This window comes from Amblyraja radiata, chromosome 11 (genome assembly GCF_010909765.2).
Source record: "Amblyraja radiata isolate CabotCenter1 chromosome 11, sAmbRad1.1.pri, whole genome shotgun sequence".
NCBI classification, from domain to species: domain Eukaryota; kingdom Metazoa; phylum Chordata; class Chondrichthyes; order Rajiformes; family Rajidae; genus Amblyraja; species Amblyraja radiata.
In genome coordinates, this window is record NC_045966.1 from 34,198,454 (window position 1) to 34,224,816 (window position 26,363).

General features: G+C 42.2%; 1 long non-coding RNA gene across 1 annotated transcript; it reads right to left on the reverse strand.

The window, feature by feature from the left end:
- Positions 1-680: 680 nt before the first annotated feature.
- LOC116978772 lies at positions 681-25,840 on the reverse strand. The gene is made up of 3 exons (XR_004413544.1): positions 25,714-25,840; positions 16,332-16,337; positions 681-699 (listed from the first exon to the last, which is right to left on the reverse strand). It is a non-coding gene; the product is annotated as an uncharacterized LOC116978772 (long non-coding RNA).
- Positions 25,841-26,363: the final 523 nt, after the last annotated feature.

Sequence of the window (26,363 nt, forward strand, 5' to 3'; positions counted from 1 at the left end):
TGTTATGAGATGAATTGTAAAATTGTAAGTCAGGAGATATTACGATGTGTTGGAATTCACAATGTATTTGACCTGCAGTTAGGGTTAATTCTTACCTCATTTTCCTAGACATTTCAGGTATTATTTACAGTGACATCTGTGCGCAGGTAATTAAGGGCAAATGGTGGATACCCTGAGAGTCTATGGAATAGTCTCTTTCATTTGACCCAAGGGAAGTTAATTACTCAGGCTAAAGCACTTTGCTGTTTTTAAATATCATTTCACTTCTAATGGTAAAATGGAGGAAAATGAGAAAAGTTTTTTTTTGTAAAAGTTGACTGACAGACTGAACAAAATGCTTTTGTTTGTCTGCAGGCATTATACTACAATAAGTAGTTTTATGTGTATTTTTTGTTGAATTTTAAATATAACACATCATTTGCAACATGACTATGAAAGTAAATGGGCTTTGTATTACGTGGATAAACCAACATTCATTTTCTCAACGATAGACACAAAATGTCGGAGTAACTCAGCAGGACAAGCAGCATCTCTGGGGAGAAGGAATGGCTGCGTTTCGGGTCGAGACACTTCTTCAAACTCAATATCTCGACCCGAAAAGTCACCCATTCCTTCTCTCCAGAGATGCTGCCTGTCCCGCTGAGTTACTCCAGCATTTTGTGTCTATCTTCGGTTTAAATCAGCATCTGCAGTTCCTTCCTACACGTTCCTTTTCTCATTGCAAAATCCGTTATTGCCCTCCATTGAGTTGGAAACCTATCCCACTTGGGTCTTTTCTTCTATATAACGCGTGGCAGCTTCCTACAACTCTCCTTTGTTTACCTGTCTTCATGCAAGCAAACCGCATTTCTTTTGTCATATTACCGAACCAATACTTTATCATCCTCACCATCATTGACAGTAAACACTTACTTTGTAAACACCATTTTCTATTTAAGGTTTTGTACAAGTCAATTAACATACAAACCTATTTCATGCATGCAACCTTTTCATTTGAACACTTATTTATTTGCACAAATTTTGTTCTAGTGTTTCAATGTATTTCTAAATCATTCAGACATTGCGAGCAAGTTTAAAATATGATGATTTAAAACCATACAGTTACTTTTTAAAAACAAAATCAGCACATCAACATTACACCCACTGGTTCAATGAAAAGACATATCCGGCCTACTACAGTCTCTATAATTGATCCTTTATGTCCTAATAGCTGATGTTCACCCAGCAGATTACACTAATATTCTGGAATTTTCATTAGCTGAGCACAAAAGTTTCAAAATTATTTTTTTTAACTTTATGAAGGTGATAAATTTGGGTAATGAGAAATCTACTGGATTAAAAATTCCATCATTGATATTGGGCAGCTACTTATTTGTCTAAATAATATAATTAAATTGTTTTCAGATTGACTGCAAACGTTTATATGTTCGTGCAATTTTCTCAGGGTTTGGGGTCATGTCCAGTGAAAGGAAGCTGTGTCTGTGGTTGAATTTGTTAAATTAACATAGAAACATAGAAACATAGAAAATAGGTGCAGGAGTAGGCCATTCGGCCCTTCGAGCCTGCACCGCCATTCAATATGATCATTGCTGATCTTCCAACTCAGTATCCCATACCTGCCTTCTCTCCATACCCCCTGATCCCCTTAGCCACAAGGGCCACATCTAACTCTTTCTTAAATATAGCCAATGAACTGGCCTCAACTACCTTCTGTGGCAGAGAATTCCAGAGATTCACCACTCTCTGTGTGAAAAATGATTTTCTCATCTCGGTCCTAGAAGACTTCCCCCTTATCCTTAAACTGTGACCCCTTGTTCTGGACTTCCCCAACATCGGGAACAATCTTCCTGCATCTAGCCTGTCCAATCCCATACACCCAAAGGTATAACCATTGCCTTATTTGAATTTCACCAACTTTTATCTCAGTTCAGTGTGAGCACCTGTGAAAATATAACGATGTACAACCATGCAAGATTATGAATTGAGAGGTTCAGGGTGAGAAATTCCTTGCACAGCAAATCAAAAGATGCAGATTATAACTGTCCATGACTGCAATGCTGCATTGACGCGGGGACTACAATGTGCATATGGGAGAGGTTTGAGGTGAATGAGGACGAAGAGACTCTTTTTACATCTTCATATCAGGAGAAAGGTGAGATGTCCATTACCAAACTGAAGCTTATGTTTCCACCAGGAATTACAGCTATTGTTGAGCAAGTGCCATTTGATCGACTACAGATTGCTGAATGTTAAATAAACTGATTGGTAACTAATTAACCAGAATGTTTCCACAACTTCCATTTCACCACAAGGCAAGTGATTCTTCTGTGCATGATGAAAGAAATTTAAAATTATTTTAAAGCCAACAAAGAAGTTTATATGAGAGAGTGTAGAAACCAGGAACTGCAGATGTTGGTTTATAAAAAAAAAGTTTACAGTGTCAGAAAAAGCAGTTGATAGAACATTAAGTATTGAATAGCACACAACAGGAATAGGTCTTTCAGCGCACAGTGTCTGTGCCGAACATAATTCTGCTCTATTTCTGCTCTAATTTGTATGTTCTTATGTTTTCATATTATTAAGTAACTATTTCAGCACCCAAAATATTTAGTGGATGATTTGATATCCAATATTGTCAGCCATGACTATGCCATAATAGTAAGATTAAACGAGAACTTACCAGTTTGTAGAATGTTTGGAAAGTTCTTTCCATGGACCACCACGCTGTTTCCAGGATGTGGTCCAATGGCACGTCCATTCTGTTAGCTGCCGACGTGGATGCTGCCCTGGTGGAGTGAGATGTGTAAATATCAGTATCCACTCCAGCAGCTCCCAATACCTGTTTGAGCCATCTAGAGATGGTTTGACATGACACCCGACCATGTGGCTTTTTGTAGCTGACCCATAGTGCCTTTTCTCTCCCTCGGGGATCTTTGGTTGTGTTGATATATTGTAGTAGGTGTGTCATGACACATAAACAGGGGTCAGGTGGGTACGCCCAGAATTCCATAATGAGTCTTGAAGTTCCTGGTCTGCTCTGTTTTACCTGCTCCTGAATAGTGAACGCTATTTGGTCTGATGTTATGACCATATTGTCCAGTCTGAGTAGGTAAAGGGACTGGACCCTTTGTGCTGAGACTGACGCCATCAGCATAGCCGTTTTCAGGGTTAGCTGTTCCAGAGTGAGGGATCTGGCTGGTGGCCATCCCCTTAGGTATGTCAGGACAACAATGACATCCCAGATCTTGGTGTACCTAGGTCTAGTGGGGTTTGTATTAAAGATCCCTCTCATTAATTTGGCCACCAGCGGTTGAGACCCTATGGCCTGTTGTCCTGGTGCCTGCCCCAGATAGGCTGACAGTGCACTTCTAGCACAATTGATAGTGGAATAGCTCAGACCTTCATCGTGGTGAAGGCTGGACAGGAACTCCAGTACATTAGTTATGGTTGTTAATCCGTACGTTGTCCCTGTTCTTGAGCAGTATGTTTCCCATTTTCTGATACTGGAGAGATATTGTTTCTTGGTGGAAAGTCGGTGAGATGCTGTCATCATGTCCATGGTCCTATTTGACAATCCCAGGTCCAGTAAAGGTCTTTTTAGAGTCTGCAACCCAACAGGTTTATTCTGTCATGGCATGGGTGACTTTCGCCTGAGACAGGGTGGATCAGTAGATCTGGTCTGCTGGGAATGGTCATGGGTGGTTCAATGACCCTGTCAACGACCACTGGGAACCATGGCTGTGTAGGCCAGTCGGGTACTACCAAAATACCTGAAGCAGAATCCATCTGTATTTTGCGTAGTACCCGACTGATGAGGCAGAAGGGGGGAAAGGCATAGAAAATGTAGTTCCCCCAGTTCAGCGAGAACTGCCTCAGGGTCTGGTTCCCAAGCGACATATGTTGGTACCTGGTGATTCAGTCGGGATGCAAAGAGATCGATATCTGGTGTTCCATATTGCTTTGTAATTTCAGCAAATGCTTTGGGGTTTAACATCAATTTGGTGTTATCATTGAATTTGCATGACCTGGTGTCTGCCACTGTATTTAGCTTACCTGGTAGGTAAGTTGCTGATAGCCCAATATGTTTGTCGACACACCATTGCCAGATTGTGTTGACCAGATTATCACATGATATCGATTTTATCACGCCCATATGGTTAATATAGGCCACCACTGTGGTATTGCAATCTGTAAACGGACATGCAAATGGTGCATAGTTGAACAATAAGCTTTTAACCCATAGAACGCACCCAACATTTCCAAATAGTTTATACCCAGTGTCTGTAGTAGTGATGATTCTAGATTATTCCATCTACCACCTGTACTGGATATAGTATTAGTTGCTCCCCAACTTGAGCACTAGCATCTGTTTGTATTGTTAATGTTGGATTATTGATAATGATGGGACTTGAACTATGCCAAATGTTTTCTTTCCACCATTGTAACTCTGATATTGCTTTGATTGGTAATTTGACGATTGACGGTTCGGTCAAAGTGACATGCATGTTGTTTTAACGCTTGCACCTTTGCTCTTTGTAAGTTTTGATAATGCAAAGGTCCAAACTGGGTAGCTGGAAATGCTGTTACTAATTTCCCAATTACTCTTGCCACTTGTCGAATGGTTGGTTGATTGTTAACCATTAATTTGTTACAGACTTGTGCCAATTCTGCTGCTTTTTCTTTTGGCAACGTTACAGACATGTGGACTGAGTTAATTGTGAATCCCAGATAGTCCATAGTTGTGGATGGCGTCAACTTAGATTTATCTGGATGTATGACAAACCCCAAGGTTTCAAAAAAATGTTTAGTAGCTAATACTGCTGAATTAGCTAATTCCATGGTTTTGCCCATTATCAAAATATCATCAAGATATGCCATGACAATATGTTTTTGTTTTCTTAGTATTGCCAGGGCCTGTTTTAATATCTTGGTAAACAGTCTGATGTTAGGCCATTAGGCAACGATTTGTACTGCCATGGTTGCCCCATCCAGTTAAATTTTAGGTATCTACGATGACCCTTATGAATGGGTACTGAATAGTATGCATCTTTTAAGTCGATGCTTGCCATAAAGTATCCTTTGGAAATCAAATTGTTTGGCAGTTACAAATGTTTCCATTTTAAAGTGTATATACCTAACAAAAGTATTCAACATGGTTAAGTCAATGATGATGCGACATCCACCATCTTTTTTGGTTTTAGTAAATATATTTGATACGAATTCCAAAGGTTCATGTTTAGATTTTTCTATTATTCCCTTTGTATGTAACCTCACCAGTTCTGCTTGTCCCTCACGTTTTTCTTTTAGTGAGAGGGTAAATCCCCTTTGGGGTGCATGCTGAACTGGTGGCATACTTTCTTGAATAAATTCAATTTTATATCCTTGAATACTTTTTAGTATATAATTGTCAAGTGTGATAGTCCTCCATGCTTCCAAAAACAGGTGTAGCCTCCCCCCTGTTAGCAAAGACCTTTTATGTACTGGTAGGAACCAGACCCACCTACCTCCATTGTTATTGGTAGAATGTTCACTTCTTGGGCTTCTGGTTCCTTGTCTGTTGGGGTGGTGCTGTGTGGGGGTGGCGCATCTTCCATGGGGTCCGCTCTGGGCCCTGTCCTAAAAAAGTCCTCCGGGGATGATATGCGGACCCCGTGCTTTCACCAGTACCATGAAGTAGACGCCTACTGGTGGCTGCGTAGGAGTACTGCCATCTGGGTTGCGTGGTTTTGCTTGTTCCGGGACATGCCCTCATGAGTCCAAATGCCTTGGACTCTTTATCCAGATCTTTCACTTGCTTTGGTAGGTCTTTGCCAAATAGCAGGATCTGTGGCTGTGGGGTTGGCGTTTTACACAGTCCTGCGAATTTTGGGTTGAGGGCAGGTCTTATGGCCTCCTTCCGGAGGTTGTTGATCTCATACTGTGTGTTGCACAGCAGAGCCAGGGTGTCCTGTTGATTGTTTGTCATGTCAACCCCGTCCACGGAACAAGCATATGAAGTTATAGCCGACGTCAGGAGCTTCAGTATTTTTTGTAATTTGAGTTCTTGGGTTCGGATACCCTGCCCAATGTACCCCCAGATTTGACTGTTAATGGCTGGTACATTGAGCGATATGCAATTTTCGGGAGGCGTGTATAGATCCATCGCCTCATTGACTACCTGTTCTTGGAGTAGTTTAAAGGACAGGTAGTCAATACTGGCCGCCAGTTTGGGCTGTAACGGCCATCCCGCTCATGGTGTTGCCGCGTAGTGGTTCACCACTCCCAGCAGCTCTTCCTGATCCTGTACCCCCAGCACACTGCCATGTTCTTCAGCCAGTGACCCCTGTTCTTGACCAGCCCAGTCCTAGTCGCCAACGCTTCCCTCTGCTGAGGGTGATGCGATGGCCAGTGCTTGGTAATGCACTGGAGCGGGAGTGCTTGTGCTCCCTTGGCGAGCTTGCCCCATCTCCAGGAGCAAGTCTCGCTGGAGCATTTGCTCCATGAGCCTTTCCATGCGGCCCAAATGGTCACCTCTGCCGCTCTCGGGCGGTGAGTCTTCCGCACCAGACTCGTCCGAGTAAACCGCAGCGGTTGATCGAGCTGTGGTGCTAGCGGCGCTGGGCTTGGCTGTACAGAAATATTGTCGGTGCTGAGGATCGCAGCGTGTGCGGTCCAGGTGCCGCCGGTCGCCCCCCACGGCTGGGACCCTCCTGGTCCATTGCAGTCGGACGGGGTACGACCTTCTTTGGTTGTCTTCCCTTGTTCATTGCGCTGTAACGAGAAGCAGAACAAGGATTTCCAAAATACGACCTCATAGTAGTTTACTTACCTGGAGGTCCCATTTTTAAACTTGCTGCGGGAGAGCTCGTTCTCCCGCCCGTCGCTGTGCACTGCGTGAGACGCGATGTCGCGCATGCGTGCTGGCGGGGTCTTCACGTAGTCACTCACGTGACTCCGAAGTAAAATACCTCTGTATACTATTGTTCAAAATGGCTTTGAAAGTATCACAGCACTGCAAGAATTCATCCTCCACTAATTACTAGAAGTGCCTGGATTAGTGGAACATATTTAGCCTCCCCGTCTGGTTGAAAAACATCGGAAATCCCATGCCCCCCATTCTGCCCGTGCCCTTGCTGTCAGCCAGCCAGCCCTATCTGCTGGGCCATCGCTGACTAGAGCTACTTGAGGCTGGCCATCTGCAGTGTTCTCCACTGAAACCCAGCAGCAGACTTCCAGAAGTTGGCTGCAGACACTGTGGGAGCACTATTTAAACGCGATAGATAGGTAAGGACTAACATAAACTTATTTGGATACATAAACATGGTTTGAAACGTTAACAAGGTTTAGTTTTGCATTGATTCAAATGTCATTAGAAACGGGAATAGTCCCCGAGGATTGGCGTACTGCGCATGTTGTTCCATTGTTTAAAAAGGGTTCTAAGAGTAAACCTAGCAATTATAGACCTGTTAGTTTGACTTCAGTGGTGGGCAAATTAATGGAAAAGATGCTTAAAGATAATATATATAAGCATCTGGATAAACAGGGTCTGATTAGGAACAGTCAACATGGATTTGTGCCTGGAAGGTCATGTTTGACTAATCTTCTTGAATTTTTTGAAGAGGTTACTAGGGAAATTGACAAGGGTAAAGCAGTGGATGTTGTCTATATGGACTTTAGTAAAGCCTTTGACAAGGTTCCTCATGGAAGGTTGGTTAAGAAGGTTAAACTGTTGGGTATAAATGCAGGAATAGCAAGATGGATTCAGCAGTGGCTGAATGGGAGAAGCCAGAGGGTAATGGTGGATGGCTGTTTGTCGGGTTGGAGGCAGGTGACTAATGGGGTGCCTCAGGGATCTGTGTTGGGTCCTTTGTTGTTTGTCATGTACATCAATGATCTGGATGAAGGGGTGGTAAATTGGATTAGTAAGTATGCAGATGTTACCAAGATAGGGGGTGTTGTGGATAATGAAGAGGATTTCCAAAGTCTACAGAGTGATTTAGGCCATTTGGAAAAATGGACTGAAAGATGGCAGATGGAGTTTAATGCTGATAAATGTGAGGTGTTACACCTTGGCAGGATAAATCAAAATAGGACGTACATGATAAATGGTAGGGAATTGAAGAATACAGTTGAACAGAGGGATCTGGGAATAACCGTGCATAGTTCCTTGAAGGTGGAATCTCATATAGATAGGGTGGTAAAGAAAGCTTTTGGTATGCTAGCCTTTATAAATCAGAGCATTGAGTATAGAAGCTGGGATGTAATGTTAAAATTGTACAAGGCATTGGTGAGACCAAATCTGGAGTATGGTGTACAATTTTGGTCGCCCAATTATAGGAAGGATGTCAACAAAATAGAGAGAGTACAGAGGAGATTTACTAGAATGTTGCCTGGGTTTCAACAACTAAGTTACAGAGATAGGTTGAATAAGTTAGGTCTTTATTCTCTGGACCGCAGAAGGTTAAGGGGGGACTTGATAGAGGTCTTTAAAATGATGAGAGGGATAGACAGAGTTGATGTGATCAAGCTTTTCCCTTTGAGAATAGGGAAGATTCAAACAAGAGGACATGACTTCAGAATTAAGGGACAGAAGTTTAGGGGTAACATGAGGGGGAACTTCTTTACTCAGAGAGTGGTAGCGGTGTGGAATGAGCTTCCAGTGGAAGTGGTGGCGGCAGGTTCGTTGGTATCATTTAAGAATAAATTGGATAGGCATATGGATGAGAAGGGAATGGAGGGTTATGGTATGAGTGCAGGCAGGTGGGACTAAGAGAAAAAAATTGTTCGGCGCGGACTTGTAGGGCCGAGATGGCCTGTTTCCGTGCTGTAATTGTTATATGGTTATATGGTTATATGGTTATTGAATGATTGTGGTCAAGCAGATATTAAGATGAACAACAAACATTAGAACATGAAGGTGAGGTATCTGTATTTTCTTTAGTTTTATTGGCTCATTGTGTTAAGGTTCGTTTTTACTTCAAACAGATAACAACTCAAAAGTCAGTAATACAGTAACGTCTTTACTTCGCTAGGCGGGTGTGGGATCAACTCTCCCAGTATGTAAAATACATACTACAGAGTATCTCTTTCTCCACACACAGAGGTAATGTTCAATCAGATATATTTATACCCTAATTATCAGCAATTCATCAATTCTTTATCTTACAGAACATTGTGCAGCCTCTTGCCTAGTAGGATTGACAGGTTCTTCTGCTAGAGAAAAGGTTAGCCTATATATGGTTATGCTGAAGAAACTATTTTTTTTGCAGATTCAAGCACTTGACTTTTGACCTTGTTGATGTACATTACTATCTGTGGAGTAAAGGGTAGGAACAAATCGTCTGAACATTTTTCTGATTGTTCATATCTTAGAGCAAAAACATTCATGTTATTGTGCTGTAATCTCACTAGTGTTGTAGAAGAAAGGTGAAAACATTCATGTTATTGTGCAGAACTCTCACTAGTGTAGTAGGAGAAAGGCTAGGCATTAATTTTATTGCTTCTAAATCTACAGCAAAATCCATTTTGTAACTTCCAAATCTTTAAACTCTTTCATTCCTTCCTCTTAATCATAATATGATAACATTCACAGTCCTCGGTAGGTACACAATTGTCGCAAGCATTTAACAATAAAAATCAGAGCAAAGATTAATGAAAAGATAGAGCCATAATGTAACACCGTACCCCAGAGTCCACCAAACCAACTGAAAGGCCACCAGCTTCCACTCCCTTCATTGTACTCATGCATGTCACCGCCAACTTTATGGATTTTCTCAATTTCTTGGGAAATGTGTGTAGCAAGATCAATGATATTAGAGGATTCATCAGCGATCTAGGTATAACACTCTCATCTTATTATAGCACAGGTGCCTCGCTGATCTTTATATTACATATTATTGTAGTCAATAGTCAATAGTCAATTTTATTCATCACATACACCCAAAGGTGCAATGAAAGATTTTGAATATTTTCTCTCATTAATCATTTGCAGAAATGGAGGCATACGTGTGTCTGATTGTAATTTGGTTTGAACCTATCATTGAGCTCGTAAAGGGATATGGCACAAACCCAACATTCTAATCAGATAAGGAAGCGTGTTTACCTTACAGCAGCGAATTCACTGTTAACACTTCTATCATTGTAGCCCTTGCCATTACAACTCATAAGCAGGCTGGCATGCCATTTACTACTGCTGGTAAAGTCATGGAATAATAGGCTACCGGTCTTTATGCAGAGGTATGGAGAAAAAGGCTGAACATAGGTCAATTACTGTAAAGGTGTCGGCTTCTGCCGGTATGGGTGACAGAATAATATTGGTGTCAGGTACTAAAGGAGCAATATGAATCACTATTTTTAATAGCTCTCAGGTCTTTGACAAAACACCATTCATTACGTCTTAGGTACACAAAATTGCTGGAGGAACTCAGCGGGTGCAGCAGCATCTATGGAGCGAAGGAAATAGGCGACGTTTCGGGCCGAAACCCTTCTTCAGACTTGGTTAAGAAGGTTAAACTGTTGGGTATAAATGCAGGAATAGCAAGATGGATTCAGCAGTGGCTGAATGGGAGAAGCCAGAGGGTAATGGTGGATGGCTGTTTGTCGGGTTGGAGGCAGGTGACTAATGGGGTGCCTCAGGGATCTGTGTTGGGTCCTTTGTTGTTTGTCATGTACATCAATGATCTGGATGAAGGGGTGGTAAATTGGATTAGTAAGTATGCAGATGTTACCAAGATAGGGGGTGTTGTGGATAATGAAGAGGATTTCCAAAGTCTACAGAGTGATTTAGGCCATTTGGAAAAATGGACTGAAAGATGGCAGATGGAGTTTAATGCTGATAAATGTGAGGTGTTACACCTTGGCAGGATAAATCAAAATAGGACGTACATGATAAATGGTAGGGAATTGAAGAATACAGTTGAACAGAGGGATCTGGGAATAACCGTGCATAGTTCCTTGAAGGTGGAATCGCATATAGATAGGGTGGTAAAGAAAGCTTTTGGTATGCTAGCCTTTATAAATCAGAGCATTGAGTATAGAAGCTGGGATGTAATGTTAAAATTGTACAAGGCATTGGTGAGACCAAATCTGGAGTATGGTGTACAATTTTGGTCGCCCAATTATAGGAAGGATGTCAACAAAATAGAGAGAGTACAGAGGAGATTTACTAGAATGTTGCCTGGGTTTCAACAACTAAGTTACAGAGATAGGTTGAATAAGTTAGGTCTTTATTCTCTGGAGCGCAGAAGGTTAAGGGGGGACTTGATAGAGGTCTTTAAAATGATGAGAGGGATAGACAGAGTTGATGTGATCAAGCTTTTCCCTTTGAGAATAGGGAAGATTCAAACACGAGGACATGACTTCAGAATTAAGGGACAGAAGTTTAGGGGTAACATGAGGGGGAACTTCTTTACTCAGAGAGTGGTAGCGGTGTGGAATGAGCTTCCAGTGGAAGTGGTGGCGGCAGGTTCGTTGGTATCATTTAAGAATAAATAGGCTACCGGTCTGTCACCCATACCGGCAGAAGCCGACACCTTTACAGTAATTGACCTATGTTCAGCCTTTTTCTCCATACCTCTGCATAAAGACCGGTAGCCTATTATTCTTAAATGATACCAACGAACCTGCCGCCACCACTTCCACTGGAAGCTCATTCCACACCGCTACCACTCTCTGAGTAAAGAAGTTCCCCCTCATGTTACCCCTAAACTTCATTACGTCTTCCCACGTTTGAGATTGACAGAATAGGAGTATTACACAGACTTTGCATTTTCACTAATAGTATTTGTTGCAATAAAGACATGATGACCATAGGTATCACTTCTGCAGCCTCTGGGGCCAGTCGATATTGTTTTAAACATGGCAAGGCAGACCCTTTTTTAAAGTCACTTTATGTTCTGGGGCTGAATGCACTCATCCCACATGATTCTTATGCTTTGCCCGTAGTTTAAAGGATACTTGGACCAGAGCCATTGGTAACCTTGGCGGATCCTCAGTAGGCAGCTGTTGCTTTTCATAGTGTCCCATTCCTTTATGACCCATGTGATCTTTCCTTCTGTGTCATTGGCAACTTTAAAACATGAATTGTCTGTTTATCTTTCAGCCATTGTATCATTTTTCCTATTTCTTTTTCTGTTTCTGGAGGTCTAGTAGCTATGGTTAAGTGTGACTCAGAGGTGTCCCCCATCTCAATTCGATCCCTTTTGTTTTAAGAGAGGTGGACCATTATTCCTAATCCCAGGAGCCCAAAGAACAAATAAGAGGTCACTGTTAATTGTTCAAGTTTATTCAACCAGGGGGAGACTTGTTCCTGGTATCCGGGATTAGGGAGGCATGTATATAATTCAGTGCAATGCTCTCGCTTATGTTCATGGCTGGTTTTAACAAGATACTGTAAATACTGGCCTTTTAAAAAAAATGTTTTTGTATGGCCCTTTTACTTCCAGTCTTGCAGGAGGACATCGAAGTTCATACTTCCTTTTTCCAGTTTCCAATTCTTTTGCAATCGGTTAGGTGTATCCAACGAGGATTATTTTCAACCTTCACTGCTGTAGGTGTAGTCAGTAATATACTTGGAAGGGCTCCTTCCACCGTTCTCCCAATTTCTTCTGATCCCAATTTCTTATCAGTTCATGATCTCCTGGTTGTAAGGATTCACCGTTGTGGTCAGCTGAAGTGGGTTTCTGTCTTTCTGTGGTTCAGTGGTTTCTGTAAGACTGACAAGGTTCAGGTCATTTGCTGTGCATATGTAATTAATTCATCATTAATGTCCTGTCCAGTCTCAGTCAAGGCTTTACTAAAACTCTTTAACTACTTACAAGGCAGACCCTTTAAAAATAGGTCATCATAAAAACATTTTTTTTTAAATGATTCCCAATTCTTTCAATCCATCTCCCCAAATTCATAATTTCAAATTAACAGATTTTTTTCTGAGATTAAAGCATTTCCAATTCTCATCCAACACTTCAATCTGGATCCCACATGGCCAGTGTGCAATTCAGATCTCTCTTGAATTCAATTCAAAAGGTACGAAATAGGAAGAAATCAAACTTAAAATAACGACAAGGTCACCAATCCTAATGCCAGGTTAAGCAGCGAAGAAAATGAATAGTCTCTTTGCTGAGCCACATCCGCTGTTTAATAAAAGTTGAGAAGACAGAGAATAAACAGTTAATTTCCACATAGATAGCCAATGCATTTCCAAAGAGCAAAGGAAAATAATATAATTGTGTGCGGCTCCACCCCCACACAACTGCAACTTCTTAAAGAGGCACTACCTTTTAAAACACATGAGACTCTACAAAGATTTATCACGTAAATGAGCAAGCCCATCAATGACATCCTATTTCATCTGAATTATAGGATTAATTCAACATTCACCCAAAAACGGTTCCACAAACAAGTAACACTTTAAACTCACTCATTCTACACCCTCTTTTCAGTGACATTCACACAAATTTCCACACCTCATGCAATATGCTGAATTTCAGATATTCACACACTTTAAAGCAATAAAATTCTCACAAGAGTAAAACACAGTTATACACATCTCAAGGAAATCATGCAAAACTCTTAAAACTTTGATACACCCAAAAATGTTCATACTTTGTTCATAAATACAACACATACTGAAGAACGGTCTCAACCCAAAACATACATTTACACAACCCTTATATCCCACTCGACTCTCTCTCTTTCTCTGTTGCTGCTGCTACTGCTCCCCCCTCTTAGACACAGGTCATTTTATTAAAGCTTCAAAGTGTAAGCTGTCTTTCCACATTCCCTTGCCCCCTTATCAGCATGTGTAAGGAAGTGTATATAGTGGTAAAGAACGGGCAGAAAAACATCAGGTACACAAATTTGTCTGAGAGGAGTGAGCCAGAGGCCCGTCAAAGGTGCAGCCCACTTATTTCCACAGATCTTTTTACATGGCAGAACTTTACATTAATTAACTTTTCATTCCCATATCTGACAGAGCCGTTCTGTCTACGAGAATTTTTGGTTCCGTGGGGCCCAATGTGTAGTATTTGTAATCTGCTGTGTGGGCAGTTATGTCAGCTAGGGCATTCCCCTGGGAGACTTTGTTGTGGCCACTTGTATGGGCATTGCACTTAATAATGGCCAGTTGGACTGGGAGGGCTATGGCATGCAGTAGCTGGTGCAGGGGCCAGTGCTGTTTTTATGTTGCAAAAATCTTCTTCTTGTTGGAGTGAGAGAAAATTGCTGCGGTGCCTTGGCAGCGATATGAGCAACAGTAGTTTAATTTATCCACTGCCGGTAGAAATTAACCAAGCCCAGAAAAGCCCTCATCTGTTTAGGGGTGGTCGGGCTGGTATGGTTCACGATGGGATTGGTCCGATTCCCTATCATTCACGGTCTTGCCACACCTCACACTTGCCCGGTTACTCACAAAGTTTCCCTCTCCCTCCATCAGGGAGACAAGCTCTGTATTTGCAAACAGGTCAGAGTCTTTTGTTTCAAGTTTGTTTTAAACTGTACCAACTGTTAGCTGCAAAATGTTAAAGTTCTTAGGGCGGTGAGCAGCCTCAATTCTTGCAGGATAGTTAAGGTACAGTGCCTCAAAAGCCACCAGCTCGACATCCTGCTTTTTCCCTTTTCTGTCTGCTGTTTCTCTTTCTCTGGTGCTCTGTGGTGTTTAACTCTCTCACTGCTGGATTCATTGCTGTTCTTCCTCTTCTGCCTTAAGCCCATCTCCCTTCTTCTTTCTCATCTTCCTTTTCAGTTTTTCCTTCTTCTAGTGTTGCCCTTCCCTGTAGGTGTACCGGACCCCTTCCTCTTCATGGGATCTTAGTGGAGTAGCTCCTGCTGTTAGTGATTGGTTGCCAGGGCATGGAGAAGGTGGTCTACACTATTTCCAATTTTGTTTCTCTCCCTGAATTTGTTTCTCATCCCCCCTCTCTCTTTAAACAGAGTCGCCATTTTTGCATACCAATTGTTTAATATTATGTTGGCCAACCATATTCTCTTTTTTAAATCTATTCATTATGTAATCTTTACATTTTCCTGGATCCAAATAACACATATGTTGCACCGAAGCTCCCACAAGTACCAGAACTCCCACATCACTCTTATCCAGAGCCTGTCCCATCATTTGACTCTATAAACGATGATTATCGCACCCATTAATTTCAACAAATGAACTGACCTGATCATTTGAAAATACGTGTCCCGGACCCTCTAATATCTTATCTGCAATCTCGACCCACATGCTATTCCCGGAGCACTAGTTCCCAAGTCTGAGCTGCTCAATCAACAAAAATGTCTTACCTTACCTTACTTTATCTGTCAAAGATCTTGGCAGGGAACCAGATCAACTTCGGACAAAGGACCACGGTGTTCTCAGGATTTCAGACTCAAGGGGTCCGATAGTGCACTTTATACTCCCTTCGAGATCCCGGCCAAACTGTAGCCTCTTACGCAGTCTTCAGCAATAGTTTCCAGCAAGATCCTGCTGCCTAGGCCAATGTTAAGGTTTGTTTTTACTTCAAACAGATAACAACACAAAAGTTAGTAATACAGTAGGCAAATAATTAATAACTACCCATTGAACATAAGAGGATTAGTATGGAGCTACCTTCTTTAACTGTTGCAGGAACTTAAAAGTTTTGAGCTAGTAAAAATGATAGATTACTAATTTCCAACTCAGGATGTATTGTGCCTTAGTATTACCACATGATTCTTTCTAATGATAGCAATCATTGCAGATGCCATCAAAATAACCATAAATTGGTGGAGAAAGTTAGCAGCATCAATTTTTTGGGCATTAACATTTCTAATGATTTGTCCTGGACCTAGCAACTAGATATAATAAAGTAGGTGCGTTCATGCCTCTACTTTCTTAGAAGTTCAGAGAGATTCAGCATGGCACTGAATGCGCTGACAAACCTTTACAGATACATTGTAGAAAGTATGATTGGTTGCATCATAGTATCATAGCATTGGTACAACAATTCCAACACAATGAAATGTAAGAGGGGAGATAGAATCAGTCCAGTCCATCACATGCCCGCACCAACATTAGACTCTTTATCAAGAAGGCGGCATCTATCATCAAGGATCTGTTATAGGAAAGATATTAAGCTAGAAAATGTACAGAGAAGATTTATGAGGATGTTGTCAGGACTCAAGGGCCTGAGCTATAGGGAGAGGTTGAGCAGGCTAGGACTTTATTTAATGGAGCGCGGGAGGATGAAGGATGATTTTATAGAGGTGTATAAGATCATGAGAGGATCAGAAAGGGAAAATGCACTGAGTCTTTAACAAGAACCCGAGGACGTAAGTTTAAGGTGAGGGGGATAGCTTTAATAGGAACCTGAGGGGCTTTACCCCTTCACTTGAACCTATGTCCTCTGGTCCTCGATTCCCCTACTCTGGGCAAGAGATTCTGTGCACCTACCTGATTTATTCCTCTCATGATTTTATACACCTCTATAAGATCACCCCTCACCCTCCTGCACTCCAAGGAATAGAGACCCAGCCTACTCAACCTCTCCTTATAGCTCAGACCTTCTAGTACTGGCAATATCCTCATAAATCTTCTCTGAACCTTTCCAAGCTTGAAAATTATCTTTCCTATAACATGGTGCCCAGAGCTGAACACAATATTCTAAATGTAGTCTCACCAATGTCTTATACAACTGCATTATGACCTCCCAACTTCTATACTCTGGGGTGGAGATGGGGCATGTTGGTTGGCGTGGGCAAGTTGGGCAGAAAAGGCCTGTTTTTGCTCTCTCTTACTCTATCTGGCCTTCTTCTCGCTGCGACCATTGGATAAGATGTACGGAAGCCTGAAGAACCACACCAGGCGGTTCAGGAACATCTATTTTCCGACAACAATCAGGTTTTGAACTGACCTGCATAACACTGATCTTACCTTGGCAACACAACACCACGGACCACATATTGCACTATCTTGGAACTGCTATTTAATTGTGTTTTTGTGCTAATAACCTTTTTTTAGATGTATTTTTACAAAGTTTTGTTTCTTGCACAGTCTTTTTCTTTTCAATGGCTTGTAGAATTGATGTGTAATTAATTTATGTGCTGTCTGAGTCTATGTGACTGTGATGCTGCTACATGCAACAATTTCAGTGTACCTGTGTCTCATTTATGCAATATAATATAAACTCAACTTGATTCGACTTGCATTGAGTTGCAACAATCAGTTTATAATGATATTGTGCATAGGAAAGATGAAATCGGGGCCGTGGTGGCGTTCCAGCGGCGGCGACCCGACTTCGGAGCCTCGGAGGCTAGGCTTGGTGTGGGCTTGTCTCAGTCCAGTTGGATATAGAGGGAGTGGACCTCTCTCATTTTTACTGTAGTTTTACATTCTAATGTGGAGCCTAGGGATGTACTTAAGGGCCTAGGGATGTACTTACGTGTCCTTGGCACGCAAATTACATGACCTCGTGGTCGCGTTGAGGTGCACGGGCATCGGGCATCATATAGCCGCGCAGGGCCGGTCCCACTTAGAAGCGTGGAGGAGTATGTAATTGTGTGCGACATCGCGCGGGGCTCCTCCAACAGCAGCAGAAGCAGGCAAATGATCGTTAAACTTGGCCTGGGGCTCACGGATCTGCCCCCACCAGATCTGCCCCCACTAATACTCCCAAAGCGGGGCCAAGAAAATTGAAGATAGACACAAAATGCAGGAGTAACTCAGAGGGACCGGCAGCATCTCTGGAGAGAAGCAATGGGTGACGTTTCGGGTCAAGACCCGTCTTTTCAGACTGAAGAAGAATCTCGACCTGAAACATCATCCATTGCTTCTCTCCAGAGATGCTGCCGGTCATGCTGAGTTACTCCAGCTTTGTGTCCATCTTCAAATGACGGCACGCGCTCCAGACGGCTGTGCATACGCATGGAATCGCGCCCGACCTTCGCGGGACCGTCTCGGCTCAAAGGTACCACGAGGTTGCGTAATTAGCGTGCCAAGGACACATAAGTGGGACAGGCCCTTTAATTGCCCCAGCACTAGTGGAAGCCTCTAATGTTGCCATATCCACTAACCACTGCTCTCTGCTCCAATAGATACATTTTTGCCTTGCTTTAGTAGAAAGTCTTTGAATCCTAACTAAATCCTCAGTCATCTGTGATGTTACCAACAACATGGAATAGCTCTGAGGTGAAACCACTATCAACTTTAGAGCCAAATGTAAAACATTCCTTACTTTTCCTTGAAGCTCTCACATCCTTATCTTATTGAAGACCCAAAAGACGGCTACTAACGGCCCATCTCCACCAGCAGTTTCATATGACCAAAGGCATATCTTCTGTAAAAATTAATAACTCCAGTTCTCTCCAACAAAGTCAACTCCAAATAAGCTGTCAGTTAAAGAGAATCACTACTACTAACTTTTGTGAGGTGGAATAACTGTGGTCACATGCACTGTGAACAAAATACGCCCTTGCGAGATTAAATCATGAATTTAACAATATTACCAGCAGCCCATTTGGGAGACTGACAACAATTAACATTCCACAGGGAAATAATTCTCCAACTACCTTGTCTGCTTATTTTCAATATGTTTGATAGACAACTCAATTGCCTGAACATCACAAATTGTGCTTACAAATGTATGCTCGCCATTCAAGAGTAAAACTCGATTTAGATTGTCACCCATGGTGTCATGTCAGAAACCCTCATGGTCCATGTGATATATCACATCCAGCATTCCCCTTTCAAGTCAACTGAAATCAGAAAGACCTTAGGGTGGAGATGAATTGTTGTTGAAGCTCTGTGTTCAGGCTACTATAAAGTCAAATCATTTGTATGTGTAACTGAAAGTCTGTCTGAGAAATAATTATGTGGTGTTAGTCATTGCCTGTAGGAGAAAATGGCAATTTATCTGGACAGGAAGGGAGATGGATTTGTGTTTGTCTTACAGTGGTACTTGGAATGATCCATGCAGGTTTATCTTTCAATTGAGTTCTGCTCTTTTATGGGTAATAACAGGACAGGATTTGTAGAGAGATTAGAAACAGATATCTGACATGGGTATTTATCTCGAATAATGAATGAATATTTAATTTTTAACCTTATTTTCTCTTCAAAGTACCTTCTGGGGATTACTAGCCAGTTAACATCTGGCTGTAAATTCAGTTTATCAGCCTGTTTAGATTCCATCAACAGACTTCTGAACAGGCATGATTAAAAGGAGTAAGATTCATGAAAGTGCAGATGCTGGAATCTGGAGCAAAGAATAAAATGTTGGAAGAGTTCTGAGGATGTAGCAGCATTTGTGGACGTAAATGCATGGTCGAAATTTCGGGTTGAGACCCTGGTTCAGGACTGAGAGTGTAGAGGGAAAATGGCCAGCGTGAGAGGGAAGGTGATAGGTGGAAACCACCGATGGGGAGGGGGAGAGGGAGGTGGTAGTGCTGACACAGAGATTGGCAGTTCATAGATAGAAACATAAGAAAAATAATTAGATGGTGCTTGGTAGAGGAAGGAGGGGAAAGGTAGAGACAGAAGCTGTTAGGTGATAAGTGGAACCAACTAATGATGGCAGATGGAGCCAGGTCGGAGTGGTGACAGGAGAGGTAAAACGAGGGTGAAGAAACCCAGGCAGATTGGTTTGTGGGTGATGGGCAGATAGAATTTGGTGGGGGAATGTGATGACTCCAGGAAATGAAGGTGGGGGTGGGGGGTGGGGGTGGGGGGGGGGGGGGGGGGCTGTAGAGGAAAATGTTAATATTATTGGGTTGCAGAATACCCAAGCAAGTTATGGTGTACCATTCTTCCCGGTTGTGCATGGCTCTACTATGACAGTGGAGATGGGCGAGAACAGACATGCCAGTGTGGGAAGGGGAAGGGGGATTTAAATGACTTGCAACCGAAAGTTCAAGATGACCATTGTACAAAGAGCACAGATGCCTTGTAAAATGGTTGCCAGGACAATGCTTCATCTCACCAATATATAGAAAACCACATCTTGAGCATTCGATGCAATAGACATTAGAGGAGGAACGTGAGGATCTTTACCTCACTTGGTAAAGTATTTTTGGTTAAAAGAGGGCAATGAGGGAGGAGGTGTAGGTGTTGCACCTCTCATGGTTACATAGGAAAATGTCAGGGGACAAAGAGGAGTGGGTGGGAAAGGTTGAGGAAAGGAGAGAATCGTCCCTGCAGAAATGGGAAACTATGGATGATGATGGGATCCTATTGCAGCTGATGTAAGTGACAAATGATGATATGCTGGATAAATGAAGCAAAAGTTGCAATTCATGTCGAAGGAATTGGAGAAAGATCACAAATGAACAGTTGTTAATCCACTTCAAAAGCATAATCAGCTACAATGACAAGGCCAACTCCTGCACCTATTGTCTATCGTCTGTCTGTGGACATGCACACCAATAATTCTCTGATCCTTAATATGTCTCAGTATTCTTCTGTTTATTGTATGTTTTCTTGCTTCTTTGCCCTTATTTTGTCACAGTAGACCAGTATTATGTAAATTGTTAATTTACAGATGAGATTAAAGATTGAGATTGAAATAGGTAAGCATGATCAACGAGAGTTGATTTCTTATATAAAAGATAAATTAGCCATAATAGAAATGGTGTATTGAATAAATAACAGATTATGTTTATTATAGTCCATATTATAGTCCATCACATAAAAATGATAATTCTCAGCACTCTTGGTAAAATCAAAAAGTGGACACAAGTGTAAACTGAACCGCCCAGCGTAGAACCCACCTTCTGGGCCAAAGGGAAACAGGCGTAACATGTACAACAACAAAAAAAAAAATGGACTATACTTCCAGAATTGTTGTCTTTCTCTGTGGTTTGCTGTAGATGAATTGTGGTATTCTTGAGGGGGTGTTTATTCCTCGTGGATTCTCTGCTTCTGGCTGGATTCATTTACTGTGATTATCATCCAAAGATGGTTGAACTTTGATGAACTGTCCACTTTGCTCCATTGTAAGAAAACATGTACAAATAAGTGACACAATTATTTCCATCTATCTGGTTGCTACCATGTTAAAATCTCTATTACAACTTAAAAATTATATTTCCATTATTTATGGACTTAAGGGAGATGTGACTCCCACCATTAATTCCTACTTGCTTACACAAATAAATGAATGGTTCATACAATGTGGCACTAATGCCATCATAAAAGTTGCTTATTACACCTTCAGAGCTCCCTGAGCTTTTTGTGGACTTTTTGTGGACTTTTACAGGCAGTTTATTATCATCAGCTGTTTAAAGAGTAAAACACCATCCACAGAGATCTGAGTAAAGAGAGAAAACAAGAGCATATCGATACCACCAACTGGATCAAAGAATGCTTAACAAACCATGCAATGGTTAAACAGGGAATGGTGAGTTAGAAAATATTCACTCAATGTAAACTTGTGTGCAAAACGTACAAGGGTGAAGATCGGATCAAGAGAAAGAAAAAGAACAAAAGACAAAAAAAAGGATAAAGTAGGTTTTAACATATTGAACAATAATTAAACTGCTTGTTTATCTCTGCGTTTAATTTTCTGTCAAGGACCGAAGCTTTGAGACAGCAAGCTTCTCTATCTCTCTAGTTCTCCTTCTTAACAACATTCATGTGGAATGTGCCTTTTTAGAGTTTAACTTCAATTTTTGTTCTTGATAATACTTCTGTGATGGTTTGCTTCATTATCACATTGTCCTAAATACAATTCTGAAAGCAAAGTCCACAGTCTGAAGAAGAATCTCGACCCAAAGCATCACTCATTCCTTATCTCCAGAGATGCTGCCTGTCCTACTCCAGCATTTTGTGAATATATTAGGTGTAAGCCAGCCTCTGCAGTTCCTTCCTACACAAATCCACACGCATCCTTGTTATCCATGATTTCCAAACAGACCTTCTCTATGAAACAATTAGAGTGATACATGTGATAGAATAATCTGCTTGAGGAGCTGTATTAGCCATCCTGTCGATATAGGCTGGAGAATCCTGACCTTACAGGATATTCAGTATCATACTTTGCAGGCTCTTTATGCACAATCCCATAAACATAGCCATATCTCCAATGGCCTTAATTGCATACCCCCACCCATGATTAACACTTAACACTTGATTGCAGAAACCTTTTGTGGATTTTTAAGATTCTATATTTTGGATTAGCGACTGATTACATTCCGGAAAACAGATAGGCGATAATTCTCAGAGTACATCTACTGATTCAGATTTCTCAAGTCTTTACCTCTTTCTTTTGCTGAACTAGTATCCTTTGGGTTAGATGTTTTAAAGTATAACTCGGTATAATATTTCAGAGGTTTTACCTGTAAAGAGTTTTAATTGTGTATGACTGGGAATGCTTGGGTGAAATCATCCTCTTGTTTGCTCTTATGCTTGCTTTTATTTATCTTCTATTCATCACATTCTGCCATCTCTTCATCTGTGTCAGAGACGATGTGGATTATGGTCAGAATGCATAAAGCTTCAGAAGATGGACATATGCTGCATGACTAGTTAGCTTGGGGCAGTTCCCTGAAAATGAAAATGCTCTCAGAAGCTGGTGGGATTGTATATCTATTTCCTTGAAACGTAGAATGTCAAGAATATCACCAAGATAAGTTTATTCACTTAATTCGTGTTTCATGCAGACTTTGTTGGTCTATTGGTCTAATCAAGATTTTTCATTGAGCCTACAAAACAAACAGTATGTGGTACCAAACAAAGTTCTCCTCCTCTCTCCAATGAGAGATGCTGCCTGTCCCGCTGAGTTACTCCAGCATTTTGTGTCTACCATGTCATAATGTATGTTTAAATTTGGCTTGTACTCGCTGGAATTTAGAAGATTGAGGGGGGATCTTAATAATATAATAATAATGCATTTTATTTGCTGGCGCCTTTCTGGACACCCAAGGACACCTTACAAAAGTTAACAGAAGAGAAAAAAAACATATAGTCGGAGAAAAATAAATAATAAGGACATCATCAATACACAAATTAAAGATATAAATCGTTCCAAAGACACAAAATCAAAAAATCAAAAAACACAATGTGAAGAGAGAGCAGCGGCAGCCAAAGCGCGCCAGCATCCACTCTCCCTTCCGACAGCCATCTTGCACACAGACTAACATGTTAACTTACACACAGAAAAATCATCCCCCCACAGTGGATACCACTGTGGGGGAAGGCACAAAGTCCAGTCCCCATCCCCAGTTCACCCAAAGTCAGGCCTATTGAGGCCACCGCTATTGCCTCTACGGAGGCCCGATGTTCCTGGCCGTTCTGGCCGGGTGGTGTTGCCCCGGCGTCGGGAGAGTCCTCACAGCGGCTGGGCCACCTGGAACGGCCGCTTCCTAGCAGGGGATTGTCGGCTTCTGAAGCCGACAGGGCCGCGACGGGTTGGAGCTCCCAGGCTCCCGATGTTAAGGTCGGCGCCGCCCACTTCTATAGATCTTATAGAAACGTACAAAATTCTTAAGGGGTTGGACAGGCTAGATGCAGGAAGATTATTCCCGATGTTGGGGAAGTCCAGAACAAGGAGTCAGAGTTTAAGGATAAGGGGGAAGTCTTTTAGGACCGAGATGAGAAAATCATTTTTTACACAGAGAGTGGTGAATCTGTGGAATTCTCTGCCACATAAGGTAGTTGAGGCCAGTTCATTGGCTATATTTAAGAGGGAGTTAGATGTGGCCCTTGTGGCTAAAGGGATCAGGGGGTATGGAGAGAAGGCAGGTACAGGACACTGAGTTGGATGATCATCCATGATCATATTGAATGGCGGTGCAGGCTCGAAGGGCCGAATGGCCTACTCCTGCACCTATTTTCTATGTTCTATAATAGATACAGGGGACATACAGCACATCCATTAAGGAGTCTATTTCATAATCTCTTGGTCATGACATCATTGAACTATATATTGGGCAAGAAGATAATAATAACAATAATAACAATAATAACAATATTAACAATAATAATAATAATAATAATAATAATAATAATAATAATAATAATAATAATAATAATAATAATAATAATAATAATAATAATAATAATAATAATAAAAACTTTATTGATCCCCTCAGGGAAATTCAGATGTCCAGAAGCCCCCAACCAACAAACCCACACATTCAAAACGAACGCAGACAGAAAATATATAAAATACAATGTGGACACAACCTGAGAGCAATAAATACTTAAAAAGTCCAATAATTAACAATTAAAAATAAAAAAATGCAAAAATGCATCCCTCTACAGCCTAGCGGTCTGAATTATAAAATCTAATGGCTGCAGGGGTGAAGGATCTCCTGAACCGTTCCGTTCTACAGGGCAGGGAGAGGAGCCGGTTGTTGTTCCGAGTGCTCTTTTGACTCTCCAGAATTACATGGAGGGGTTGCCCGGGGTTTTTCAGGATGACCTGCACCTTGCGCCTCATACACCTCTCAAGCACATCCATCCCAGAGTCCACTCTCCCCTCCAGCACTGAGCTAGCTCGTTTAACCAGTTTGACCAGCTTCTTGTTGTTTTTTGCACTAATGCTGTTGCCCCAGCAGACAACAGCGTAGAAAATAACACTTGCAACCAACAGTGTTGTAAAACATGTGCAGCATATCATTATGCACATTGAAGGATATGAGCCTTCTGAGGAAAAAGAGTCTGCTCTGGCCTTTTTTGTAGAGGGCGTCAGAGTTGACAGACCAGTCCAGTTTGTTATCCAGGTGCACTCCAAGGTATTTATATGTCTGCACCACCTCAATGTCAGCCCCTGCAGCGTTGACCTGCTGAAGTGGGAGCTTGGACCTGCCAAAGTTAACCACCATCTCTTTAGTCTTAGTTGTGTTCAGGATGAGACAGTTCTCTTCACTCCAGGCACAAAAGGCACTGGTCAAGTTCCTGTATTCCTCCTCCTGCCCGTTCCTTACACATGCCACAATCGCTGTGTCATCTGAATGTTTCTGTACGTGGCATGTGTGAGACTTATAATTAAAGTCTGCAGTATACAGGGTGAAGAGGAACGGGGCCAGAACCGTTCCCTGTGGGGCTCCAACAGTGCACACCACTGTGACAGAGACACAGTCCCCCAGCTTAACAAACTGTGGTCGACCCATCAGGTAGTTGTATATCCAGGAGATAAAGGTGGAGTCCACCCCCATCTTCTTAAGCTTGTCATTTAGAATCAGGGGTTGGATGGTGTTGAACGCACTTGAGAAGTCGAAGAACATAATCCTCACATAGCCACCTGGTTCGTCGAAAAACGGAGTAGATCCGGTGCAGCATGTAGAGGACTGCGTCTTCCACACCAATGTTCTCCTGGTATGCAAACTGTAGTGGGTCTAGTGCATGCTGGACTTGTGGTCTCAGGAGATGAATGAGTAGCCGCTCCATTGTCTTCATGATGTGGGATGTCTGTAGTCGTTGATCTCGGTCGGCCGCCCTGCTTTGGGAACCAGCACGAGACATGGTGTTTTCCAAAGACCTGGTACCCTCCCTGACTGGAGGCTCAGGTTGAAAATGGCCTGGAGAGGCGTCGCCAGCTGAGCCGCACAGTCTTTTAGGAGCCTGGGACATACACCATCAGGGCCAGCTGCTTTACCAGGGCGCAACCTCCTCAGCTCAGCTCTCACCTCGTCCCCCGTGAAGAACAGTTGAGGGGATGCCGGCATAGGAGGTGCTGCAGCTGTGGTGTTAGGGGGGCTGCCTTGTGGAGGTGATGGTGGGGGGGAGGCTGCACCTGTGGAGGTGGGAGGGGACACCAGATCAAACCTGTTATAGACTCATTGGCCTTATCCACGTCTCCTGACGGCAGGCTTCTCTTCTCCTTGAAGCCAGTGATGGTCTTCATTCCTCTCCACACCTCTTTGATGTTTTTGTGGTGCAGTTTCCTCTCCAGCTTCCTTTTATAGTCCCCTTTTGCCTGCTTCATCCCCCTTTTCAGGTGGTGCTGTACCCTCTTGATCTTTTCCCGATCACCAACTTTGAAAGCCTCCTTTTTCTCGTTTAGGAGGCTCTTGATGTTGCTTGTAATCCAATAATTTGTTTGTTATTGGGAAAGCAACAAACAGTTCTTACTGGCACAACAACAGCCCTATAGAAGTTGATGTAGTCCTTTATGCATTCAGCCATCCTGTCAATGTCCATATTGCTGTTGAATTCCTGTGGCTCCATCAGTATGTCCCAGTCTGTGCATTGAAAGCAGGCCCTCGGTGATTCACTGGCCTCTGGTGTCCACTTTCTGAAATACCGGGTGGTTGTAGGCTGTCTCAGTACACAGGGTTTGTAAGAAGGCCTTAGATAAACCAGGTTGTGATCTGATTTGCCAAGCGGTGGAAAGGCTAAGACACAATAGGCCTCCTTGACATTGACATAGCACAAGTCCAGAGTCTTATTGTGCCTTTTGGGACAGTCAACATACTGTGAGAAGCCT